The sequence below is a fragment of the Dunckerocampus dactyliophorus genome, chromosome 17 (genome assembly GCF_027744805.1).
Source record: "Dunckerocampus dactyliophorus isolate RoL2022-P2 chromosome 17, RoL_Ddac_1.1, whole genome shotgun sequence".
Lineage (NCBI taxonomy): Eukaryota > Metazoa > Chordata > Actinopteri > Syngnathiformes > Syngnathidae > Dunckerocampus > Dunckerocampus dactyliophorus.
This window is the reverse complement of record NC_072835.1, coordinates 16,794,610-16,806,169: the sequence shown is the minus strand read 5'-3', so window position 1 is coordinate 16,806,169 and position 11,560 is coordinate 16,794,610.

Here is an 11,560-nt window from a genome sequence, read left to right as displayed (position 1 = left end):
TTGTGCAGACGACTACTTTGTGTGCACGTGTGTGTGTGTTTGTGTGTGTGTAACAAAACTGCTTAAGCACAGCTGAGCGGCGGGGGGGCGCAACAAGCGAGTGTTGCAAGCGGGGGTGCCGTGCTGCACCCATGCCACCCTCCTGACACCAGGCCACCATTGTGCTCCTGTCATGATCAATCATGTCCCCCCAAAGACGGGCCTTGTCCGGGAGGGAGGGGACCAATCACACGCCTCATTAGCCAGGCTTGGTTACTCCCAAGCAAAGTAGTCCCAGGACACCTCGGCCTGTTGCACAGAGCGCAGACAAGCAAGTGTGCGAGGCTGTATAGAGGAACTCTGGGCTGTAAACCATAAAACAGCATCCACATGGCTTGAAAAGCCGGCGTTTATTCGAACACAGTCTGATATTTTCTAGGATTTCCTTCATCAAAGCTGAACAAAACCCAAAAACGGCAAACGCCATCCTGATCTACAGTAGATGAAGTTCTCCTCCCTGCTCTCATTGTTCGGAAAAGGCTCCATCTGGCAAGGTTTCACTGACCGGCTCGGCCGTGCTGCACTCCCCCAGCAGCTGGCTAAACTGCCCAACCGCTTTCCCGCTTGGCCATCGCAGCAACCGACACTCTGCCAGCCCTCCAACACACACACACACACACACACACACACACGGCCCGGTCTGGTCATCTGGCGTGAGCCGGGGTGGTGTCGGCCTTTCTCGCCCTTTGTTTTTCCACCCCTAGAGGAGAGCATAGTACAGATTTAAGTAGGTCAGAAGTACAGTACTGTGCAATCGTCTTAGGCCTCCACTCGCTTTGTTGTCGCTTCATGACCTTTTCCCCAACAGTCGTTTTGACTAACTCTAAGTCAGGGGTGTCCAAAGTTTTTCCAACAACGGATGCCAGGGCTCACATTGATATGTTTTGTACAGTAAAGTTGCTAAAACCAATCCTATAGGTCAATATATGCAGTACTAAAATATATCTGAACAACTCAGCTTTGTCTTAGAGGTGACACCGAAAATTAGATATTATTTTTAGAATATGCCGAGGGCCATTAAAAAAAAAAGTACTTCAGGCCGAAAATGTTCCCTCTGCTGCACTTTGGACACACTTGCTTAAAGTACTTGACACTTTAGCTCATAGAAACATAATTTTTTTTCTGGTTTTATTCCGCGCAGTACACTGCAGTCATTGATCCTGCCTGTTATTGATGATAGCCACCACCTTGCATAATATAAATCAATGCAAAGACTTAAAAGAACCCTCAAAGCTTGCTCATGCACTGACACATACGAATGCATGACAGACATGCCAGGGATTCCCCCCTCCCGCCAGTAATTACTAATAACAACCATTCACACTCATATTCATACCTATGGACAATTTAGAGTCTCCAATTACGCTAACATGTCTGTTTTTGGAGAAAATCCACTCGTGCACATGTCGAACCCAGATCTTCCCCTGTGTGGCCAACATGCCCACCCCTAAGCCAGCGTGCGGTGCTACGTGTCATATAATTAATGCAATCACGCCTCATGCCAGTTATTCATGAGAAACCACGCCTTGCATAATGGAAATAAATAGAAAGACTTGAAATAAGCTTCATAGTCAGAGCCCACAGTGTGCTTGCTCATGCACGCACAACATAAACGTGTCATATAATTTACAGGATTGTGTCTCCTGCTAGCTATTAATGTTAATTTCTTCCTTGCAAGGCCAAACAAAGCCGCGGTAGTATTAACTCCATCATGTACGAGCACAGCGCAAACTATACGTATCATCTAATCAATTCAACCGCTCTTCCAGCCAGTTATCACTGAAAATCGCCACCTTGCATCATAGAAATTCATAGAAAGACTCAAAAAAAGCCACATAGTCAAAGAGTAACAGTACGACCATATGCACACGTCATACAATGAATGCGATCGCTCCTCCCACCAGTTATTAATCATAACAGCAACCTTCCACAATAGAAATAAACAGAACTCCTTGAAAGTTGCAGTAATGAAGTATTGTGTAATGAAGTGACCAATTGCTGTAGGGCAGTTTGAGTGCGGTCCAGTTATGAGTCCTACACACTTGTTATCACGATGATCCAAAGTCAACAGCTGGTCCTTTAAGAGTTGGAGTGCAGCGTCCTTTCTGCGTGCATGAGGGTCCACTCCAGGCTAAAAAGGCTGCCACCTCTGCCTGCTTTCGGCCCCTTTGAATATTGATATGCTAATGATGAACAACACAGAGGACAAAGATGCGCCGCTACCACTGGAAGCCAACACAAAGGCCCTTCAGTGGGGCTTTGACACTTTTACTACCCAACATGTGTCCCCCATTTCACACTCGCACAATAAAGGCCAACAACTGTCCCGTCCATTGAAATCCAGGAGGGTCCGGCGCTCCCGTCTGGGGACCCCGGCTGGTTATGTTGTGTTTGGCTTGCCTTTGTCCGCGGGTGGGAAATATCAGCTTTTTAGGCCAATGATGACCCACCCCAAGAGGCTGAGCATAATACCACAGAGGTCAAAGTTCAAAGCTGTCAGGCAGCACTGAGGCTTGACCTCGCTTGTCATTACAGATGTTGGCCTGCTGTGAGGTCCATGTAGTCTGAAGACCCTGGTGGTGGTCCGAGGTGGACTTTACATTGATCCGCAGATTTGAAGTTAAACATGTTTAGGAACTTGGAGAAAAGTTCAACAGAGTGATAAATTATTCAGAAGATTGGCGTCTGCTTTATTTTTTAGCCATCGACAATTTCTTTGGCTCAGAATCAATGTTTTTTTTTTGTTTTTAAGTACTTACTTTTTTTACTTTGTACTTTGTAATTTGTAGAAATGACAATTTATCTTCGCAAACGACAATTTTTGAGCTCAGAGATAACATTCTTTTGCATTTTAGTTTTGGCATTTTAGCAAATTAGTAGAAAAGAGTCTTTTTTTTTGGGGGGGGGGGGGGTCTTACTAAAGACAATTTAGTAGGCTTTCGTACAAAAAAGTCAGTAGTGAGTAGAAAGAGCACTCATTTTTATTTTTGTAACTAATATATTTATTTTTGCAATGCCATTCTTAAGCTAATTTAATAGGGTTTTGTATAAAAAAATAACCAATTAAAGATAGAAATTATTAATTACAAATGTTTATTATCCCTTATTATTATTATTATTATTATTAGAAATTCTTTTAGAAAACTTGGCTTGGTGTCAACATTCTCAGGAGTATTTAGTAGCATTTTGTACAAATTGTAACACTAATTAGTGTGTGTGTGTGTGTGTGTGTGTGTATATGTATGTATATATGTATATATAATGGTCATGAACTCCGCTATAGAAATGCGTGCTTTTCTACACTTCCGTTTCTTCTGTAATGTTTGATAGCAAATGCTTACTGGACGTAACACATGAACTGTGTGTCTAATGAAAGCTACGTAGCTATTTTGATGGACATATTACCGGTACTCAGGTTGTGTACACAACTATTGAGAATTAGTATTTTGTATAGTAGTTTAAAAGTTTACCGGTTATAATTTATATATATATATATATATATATATGTATATATTATTATTTTATATATTCTTTTTATATTTATTATTTTATATATTATGTTTTTTATATATACGTTTAAAGTAAGAGATATATCACGTGGACTTATAGCTTGCATGCTGAAAAAGTGCATTCACCCCAATATACATGTACAATGAATACTCATATTTATCAAGACAGTATATTTATAGTAGGAGTTAGATCTTTGGGACTTGGTCATTTTAAAAGTAGCTCGCAGGCTGAAAAAGGGTGAGCACCCCTGGCGTAAAATATGTGTTCTTTTGTTCTTAATGTATTTTTTAAATCACAAAACGTCGTTACAGCATCCTGTTAGCCTGCTAACACATGAAAACAGGAGCCGGGAGTCAGCTCGGTCGTCGGTCTATGATGTCATCAGCTGTTGACTCTGTAGTTCTTTCCTAACTAACACAGTTACGCCACAAGGCTCTGCTTTTCTTTTGATGACGGCTGCAAAATAACCCACAATGGAGCCAAAGAAAGTTGCAAGTGCCAGCATTTTGATAAAGAAAGGGAGAAACACTATTGAATACAAAAAATAACTCGAGTGGCTCTTGCTGCCACATCGCCGTCATTGTCAACAATCACGTGAAAGTCAAAGTGACATTAAATGTTCATTTGTCCCTTTCATTTGTCATTCATATGCATTTCAAAGTGTGTATAAATGTGTATATAAATTTGTTTTGTGTTAACATTTTTGGCTTTCTGGAACGGATACATTACATTATTTTTTCCAATTGTCTTTTGGAACATGATTTCTTATAGGAAAAATGGATAGAGTTTGAATCGGATGGTCTGGAATAGATTAATGATGCTAACCAAGGTTCCACTGTATTTAACCTTTTGTGTCATTTTCTGCTCAAATCTGGAGAGCCATTTTGGACCAAACTTAAAAAGCTGAATTCCCATCGTTGTTACATGACCAGACAATGAATGCTATTCTTTACAGTGACACCATATACTGTACTTATTCATAATAGTGTTTAGCACATTTATCATGCAGCTATGCTAAACTGGTGATGGACATTTGTAATAAAATGACTTTGGCGTGCTTCATTGCACGCTTTACATGTGCGCATAAATCAGCAGAAGGTAGGGTTATCATGACTTTAACGATGGTCACTGCAGAAATGAATGTTTCTAATATTAGTAATTTATAAGATGATGGATCATATTTGGTGTCAGTTAATATCTAGACCCCCGCGCTTTAAAAGCAAGCATTTATCATTGCATCGCTATTAGATGTCATTATTGCTCAGCCTGCTAGGGTGGAGTGATGACAGCGTATTCATTTTGCACATTTAAATGTACACCCATCACTTGTTGACCACATGAAATCTGGTGGATTTTGACCCGACAGATCTTGAGCCCCTCCCCCCACACCTCCTTTCTTTACCATTAAGGGGAGGGTGGGTGTAAACATCATGGCTAAAGAGGTGGCCTGGCACACGCCTGCCCTCGTAATCCTACAGTCTCAGACTCATGACCCACTTTCTTGGAGGAGCCGCGTGGAGCAGCAGCCTCTAACCCAGGAGGAGCCTCCAGACACAGGATGGAGGAACACCCCCACACCACCCTGCCCTACCCCTTCCGTACCCTACTCACCCCCCCCCGCCTTATTCACTAGGCCAAGACAAAGGGAAAGACAGACTCTCGTAAAGACTCCTTAAAGCCACATAAGAGGTCAGGCCCCCAGCTGATGTGCTTGTCGTTCATTTTGAAGGAAACAATTATGGCACTTTGGTGGCGCTTCTTTCTTCATTTCTCCTGTTGTTGTTGTTGTTATGTTTTTGGAGACATCATGCAGATCTTCATTATGCCTGATGTTGCATTTTACTTCCTCAGCTTAAATATGGTGGACAAATAGTTGTTTTCTTTGTCGTGTAGGATGTTTCCATTTGTCTTCTCAACACAACACAAGCCATGTTTTGACTTTGAAAATTGTGGTTTCATTGTTGTAGAATTCGATATTTAAGCTGTTGTCGTGTTTTTGCAGATCTTGATGTTGCATTTTACTCCCTAAGCTTGTTGGACCAATTATTTTTTTTTGTCATGGTCAATGGTTTCGTTAGTCTCCACTACATACGGTTGTGTCAGAAGGCATGACTCGATGTCGAAAATGAGCGTTTCATTGTTTAAAAATTCAAGTTTTCACCTGTTCTTGTAGTATTTTTGGACACATTATGCAGATCTTGATGTTTCCTGATGTGGCCTTTTACTCCCTAAGCTTAAATATGTTGGACAAATATTTTTTTTTGTCATGTACAATGGTTCCGTTATTCTTCTCTGCATACTATTGCATCAGAAGCCATGACTTGACCTTGAAAATTATTGGTTCATAGTTGTAGAATTCAAAATTGACTTGACGGTTGGAAAGAAGTAGAAGTGTAGGTGGTGCAAGGTGAGTTAAGGGGGTTGGCAACCTTCAGCATCAAACGAGCCATTAAGGCCTGTATCCACCAAACAGGCTTTGAGCCACACTCCTGGTGGACTGACGCGACACACTTGTTGCCACCTGGCAATTAGTCAAGTGTCTTAAGCCTTTTTTATGCCTTCTCCACCGGATTCGGATCAACATTTACAATAAAAGTGTTGTAAAGCATCGATTAGTTCCACTTCCACTATCACTATTCATGTTGCTTTAGTTGCCATTGTTTATAGGCTAACAAGCTAAATAGTTCACCAGCATCCTTGTTTCTCACCGAGCTGACTCACCAGAAAACACTGCTCCTTGCACTTTGGTGGTGAATTGCATGGCACACGCTCAACTCGGACACAGAGCTCTGAAAGCCTCATGACGGTGTAGTGACTACACAGAAGGACAAAGGAGCTGCAGGTTGCAGAGCCCTGTCCTAGCCCTAGGACTGTGCTTTCCTGTGGACAACACGCAAGACCAGGGAGTTGTCTCATACCTATTTGGTATTAGATAATGTGTAAAACAGTACACAACCCTAAACAAGAAGCAGTCTGTTTTTGCTTTAAATAAATCGGTATTGTGTTCCAAAAGATAACAAACGTATGAAAACTGAAGCAATTTTCATAGGAAATAATGTAAATCCAAATAATCCGTTCCAGACACCCGAAAGTATTAATGAAACAAATTGTATAAAGAATAATTATAGTGTTATATGCAAAACACAATGTGAAATAATTATAAATGATGACTGAAATGAATAAATGAACATATAACATCACTGTTACCTTTTTTAAATAACTGAAGATGTTGGCAGACAGTGAGGGGCGGGGAGAGAGGAGGTCATACACACCAACATCTGTTTCGTTAACCCCTTCCTTAGCATTAGCTCCTTGATTTTTCTTTTCTTCGCCAGGATGGAACTTATTGTTGATGCGACAGACGGACTAGTTTGTGTAACATTCTCATTTGGGTTTGCCAAATGAATGTGCCTTACAGGATACCGTAGTATTGTGGAAACTACGAATCACGAGATTTGGCGTCGGGTGTCTGGTCCAAGACGGCTGAATAAACAAGCAATGCTTGGGAGTATTATCCGTCTACATCTTTATTAATATCACAAGACTCGTACCAAAGGGTAAAATACAACAAATTGTTATGCGCAATATTGTATGATAACCGAGGCAAAACTTTTCGTCAAGAACCGAATCGTATGAAAACTGGAACATTCGAAAGCCGGTGTTGTAACTCGGTTAAATAAAAAAGTTAGTTTGTCCTGTCATTTTTTTTCATTTTACGTTTCTTAAAAGTAATGTTAAAATCTCAGCTCGTCTCGTGGACCCAGTCTTGTGTATTGTCTCGTCTCCTTCTGGTATCTGGTCTTGTTGGGTATCTCGTGACACCCCTAATTAAACAGTCATTCTAGGACTCTGTTATGCCAATCATCCACTCGTGCCAAAGGAGGGCAAGTGTATTGATTTTGAGGGTGGATCAGAGTGCTCACACTAGCCAGACTTTACTTGTTAAACGTGAGTACACCCTCAACCATCATTCTTATTTTACTATTAATGCATTTAAGTTTAAAAGTGAACTAACATATGGTTCTACCTTCTTCACTTTTCAAGAGAGTTTTATTGTCATGTGCATAGTACATTTGTAGATCTCGTCACGCACTTTGTTTTTTCCGACACTACAGTGGTGTGAAAGTGTTTGCCCCCCATCGTTATTTCTTATTTTTTTGCATGTTTATCACACTTAAATGTTTCAGATTATCAGACAAATTTAAATATTAGTCAATGACAACACAACTGAACACAAAATGCAGTTTTTAAATGGAACTTTTTATTAAGGAAGAAAAGAAATCCAAACCTACATGGCCCTGTGTCACAAAGTGATTACCACGCCCCCTGTTAAAACATAACTTAAATGAGATTAACTGAGATCTACCAGTCTGGAAAAGGTGAAAGCCATTTCCAAAGCTTTGGGGCTCCAGCAAACCACAGTGGAGAGCCATTATCCACAAATGGCGAAAACATGGAACAGTGGTGAACCTTCCCAGGAGTGGCTGGCCAACCAAAATGACCGCAAGAGCGCAGCGACGACTCATCCAAGAGGTCACAAAAGACCCCACAACAACATCCAAATAACTGCAGGCCTCACTTGCCTCAGGTAACTTCAGTGTTCAAGACTCCAGCATAAGAAAGACACTGGGCAAAAACGGCCTGCATGGCAGAGTTCCAAGATGAAAACCAATGCTAAACAAAAAGAACATTAAGGCTCATCTAAATTTTGCCAGAAAACATCTTGATGACCCCCAAGACCTTTGGGAAAATATTGTGGTTTGACGAGACAAAAGTTTAACTTTTAACTTAAGAACATCATACCAACAGTAAAATATGGTGGTGGTAGTGTGATGGTCTGGGACTGTTTTGCTGCTTCGGGACCTGGAAGACTTGCTGTGATAAATGGAACCATGAATTCTGCTGTCTACCAAAAAATCCTGAAGGAGAACGTCCGACCATCTATTTGTGAGCTCAAGCTGAAACCAACTTGGGTTCTGCAGCAGGACAATGATCCAAAACACACCAGCAAGTCCACCTGAATGGCTGAAGAAAAACAAAATGAAGACTTTGGAGTGGCCTCGTCAAAGTCCTGGCTTTTCATGCTGAAAAGGTTAATTAAAAAACTGCTGATGATGATCTGAAACGTTTCTGAAACATCAAGTGTGACAAACATGCAAAAAAAAAAAAAAAATCAAGAAGGGGGCAAACACTTTTTTCACACCACAGTATATTGATTCTTGCTGTATTGTGATGCTATCACCACACTTCAGCGATCTTGCGTCCACTGCTGCTTATGGCTTTCATTTGGGGGAGTAATGTCCCACTTAAGTAAGCATATTAAGTATTTTGGAGATATTCTGAAGGTTAAACACAGATAAAAATAGCATTTAAAATGCGCACATGCCTGTCGAACATGAGTCTTCCAAACACTGATTAATTCAAAGACATTGCCTTTGTTTCCTAAATAAGGAAACAGTAGCGACCTCAGCCATTTCCTAATTAAACCACCGAATTAAGCGGAGATCAACCACTAATACAAACAAAATAAAAAGAACAGCTTCTCTTTTATTATGTCTTATCCCTTGAAAACATACTGACCGACTTCACGGCACGAGCCACGTACAAATAGGTCAACAAATGCCACGCTCAAGTATTAGATCATATCATCACCATACATCTTATTTTTTGTATTATTATGATTATTAACCCACCGCCTGCCCCTCCTTTTTTTTTCTTTTTTTTTTTGATGAAAACATCTCCCCACACACACACACACACACACACACACACACACGAGTCACAATGCGACGCTCTTACTTCTCTCTGTGTCTTAATCCCTGGCAGACTTTAAGTGTCTGGCATCGGGGCAAAATCCTAAACTGGAGAGGAGCGTGTTTGGAGACCTAATCCCCTTACTCATAGACTCTGCTTGCCCCCAATTCACCTCTTCCAAAGTAGGCCAAGAACAAGGAGCCACAACAGAGCAGGCAAGCAGCTTCAAGCATTATGCTGCCAGACAGACACACACACACTGTGATGTATGCGTGGCCAGATGATGTATAAGCTGATATACAGTAAACTATAGGCACAGCCAGATGCTGACAAACACGCTTGTGCTTATACACACACATTGGTCTTAGTAAGATGGATGGGTTTGATTAGTTAATAACTTTCCATGAAAGTGCTGCAGAATCTGTTTGCTGTATGATGACAAAAAAAGAAAAATCAGTAATTTCCCCATCTGGTGTTTGCAGCAATGTAGGCTTGTGCATTTAAGAGCATGCTGGATATTGTTTTTAACTTTCAGTGGCTTGCATGATGGATCACATTGAATAACTATTGTTCCAAATATGGGCGTCAACTTCCTTAAATGGAACCATCATGTGCATGCATTGTAATAATCGGTGCACGTTTACATTTATACTTGTAATATTGTGACTTTATTCTCGTAAGATTACAACTTTCTTTCTTGAATTAAAAATACTAATAATTTGAGCAACGTTATGATATTACTGACATTCCGACTTTCATTCCGACTGTCATTACAACTTTATTCTCGCAAGATTCAGATTTTGTTTCCTTGTAATATATTTAATTTTACCGCCCATAAGTCTAATTTTATCATCGTGACATTGTGACTTTAGCGTCGTAATATTCCAACTTTATTCTAGAAGCATTATGACTTTATTCTTCTGACTTTACTACGTTTTCTTATTTGTAACTTTTTGACTCTATTAAGAAAGTCATCCGAAAAAATCTGTCTGTTTTTCGACAAATCATACCTCATTATCGTACATAATACTACATGATTATTAAAATGTAAAGGCCGATGAAAGTCCTAGAAACTTTACGAGATGCTCAGTTAAATACTTGGAAATTCACAATTTGCAGATTGTTAAAAATTACTCTTACAGCAATCATATTTTTGCCAGATACAGTAGTCTTCAACCAAACGCCTGGTACTCTCTGCAGTTGAGTTAAGATAACAGGCAATCCGAGAGGTTTGAGAGGACATCTAAGAGCACATCCACTGCCCCCACCCTTCCACTCCCCCTGCCTTCACCACAGCAAACGGGCTGGAGTTGTGCATAAGATTAGATTTGACTTTTTCCATTCGGCAAATTGTTTTGTCATCCCCACCCACCTCTTCCATATGATCAATTATATTTATTGAGCGACAGCTTAGCCAAAGCAAATAGTCTGCTTTTGATCATGCACTTAATGGTAATAAACTCCATGGGCCTTGTTGGCTTGAGTAATACAGTAGACAACCCCAGTGGCCACCGATGCTGCTGGAGCGCTCCTTCGAAGACTAATGAAGATGCGAGCAGTGTTGTCATCGGTGACAAATGACACAAAATGTCACATGTCTCTTGTATTGCAATACTCAGCATTTAACAATTTTCTGAGCAATATTTGCAAGATATACTGTAAGCCTTTTCTTTGCATAAAGGAGCATTGCACTCACTTTCCTGCCAAACTGCATCAATAACAAAAGTGTTGCATGTATATTTTTAAGTGTACATATAATGGAAAAACAATGTGAGGCAGATGGTTTTGTTTTTCTAAAATGGGGCGTCAGCTCACAAGAGAGAGGCAAATTTAAGTTGCTCAGTTTAAATCTGAAATCAGCTTACCTCAATCTCATTTTGCTTTTGTTGCTCCTTGTCCGTAATGAGCTAGTGCCGCTGATATTTCAGCCCAGGGATTAAAATAAGTAATAATAATAATAAAATAAAATGTAAAGCAGGAGACGGTCTACTCTGACTCATGCATGAAGAAACGTATTATTCATGATGGCAATTCATTAAAATAAGAGGCTTCACTGGAAATAATACACTAGCTTTGAAGAGATGTTTGTGAGCTTGGATTATTTGCTCAGTGTTTTGTCAACCAGATCCTTTAACATATCAGATCAGAAGACATATCTTTGTGCTCTTTATGCAAAAATTACTTAAGTGATTTATATTTGAATAGTGTGGAAACTATTTAACACACTAATTGGACATTATAGTAGATGGACGTTTTA